Source organism: Charadrius vociferus, unplaced genomic scaffold (assembly GCF_000708025.1).
Source record: "Charadrius vociferus isolate BGI_N301 unplaced genomic scaffold, ASM70802v2 scaffold564, whole genome shotgun sequence".
Classification (NCBI taxonomy): domain Eukaryota; kingdom Metazoa; phylum Chordata; class Aves; order Charadriiformes; family Charadriidae; genus Charadrius; species Charadrius vociferus.
In genome coordinates, this window is record NW_009647940.1 from 4,329 (window position 1) to 5,619 (window position 1,291).

The following is a 1,291-nucleotide window of genomic DNA, read 5'->3' on the forward strand; positions in this document are numbered from 1 at the left end:
GTACTAAACTCTCAAAACAGTGCTGCCCTTACAGGGAACATAACCTAGTTCAAGCCCCCCCCCCCCGCCCCCCGTGGGTCTGTAGCAGTGTGTGCACCGCGGTCTGTCCTGTTCAATGGTCTGTGCTTCAATGGAAAAGTCTGTTATGGACCCACCCGTCCTCTCCTGTGGGTCTAAATAAAAAGCATTCCCTGTCTTACCACCTGGCTCTGGTGTCTTTACTCTGTGCTCTCCCTCCCTGGGTTTCACGCTGTGCCAGACAGCCCCTGGAATGGCCCTGGGGCCCCTGGCTGCAGCCAGGGTCTCTGCCCTGGTCCCTGAGCATGTGCCACAGGGTTGTGCTGTGCCCAGCACCCTGCAGCCACCCCAGCCCTGTGCTTCCCAAATGTGTCCTCCCTCCCTGTCCTGCGGCTAGGGTGCCCCCACACTGGGCAATATGCCCTCCCTGAAGTGTGCTGCCGCCCCCCCACCCCACCCCGTGCCATGGCCCTGTCGCAGGGGTTGGAGCTAAGTGAGCACATGGGGTAGTTTCATGCCTCCTGGGGGGCTGGAGATCTCTCAACCCATTTCCTGTTTGGCAGAAGCCTGGGGGTGGTCCTTGTTGTGCCTGGGGCAGGGGAAGGGCTACATTGTCTCATGGGGCACCGGTCGGGGTGGAGGTCCTGCTGCTCACCATGGGTGGGAGCACTGGGACTGCAGAGCCTCAGTTCCCAGGGGGGCTGAAAGTGTCCCACATCATCCTGCTGGGTGTCCAAGGATGGCCCCACCCCCCCGCTGGGTGTTCCAGGATGGGTGGGTGCTTCACCCACCACCTCTCCGTGGTGTGTCATGAAGTCCCGCTGTTCTCTCCTGCAGCAAGAGAAGTGGCCCTGGCTGTGCTGGTCCGGGCAGCCCCGGACACTGGGAGGGGGAAGTGGGGCAGCAGCGTCCCCCCCCAGCTGTGGCTGGGCCCAGGGGGAGACGGACTCCACTGTCTGTTGTCCCGTCCATCCATCAATCCCCCTGCTGCTGGCTCATGGCATCGGTCAGGAATAAATAATGAAGGGGAAGTTGAACGCGGAGTGAAAGTCGAGCAGATACTGCAGCGAGGGCCTGGGTGCGCCGCGGGGGGGTGGGGGGGACGGGGATAAAGAATGAAGGGGAAGTTGAACACGGAGTGAAAGTCGAGCAGATACTGCAGCGAGGGCCTGGGTGCGCCGCGGGGGGGTGGGGGGGACGGGGACGGATCCCTCCTCCCCCGGGACCCCTCCGGGTTGCTACCGTGCCAGCGACGCCAGTTCCCAACGGGGAG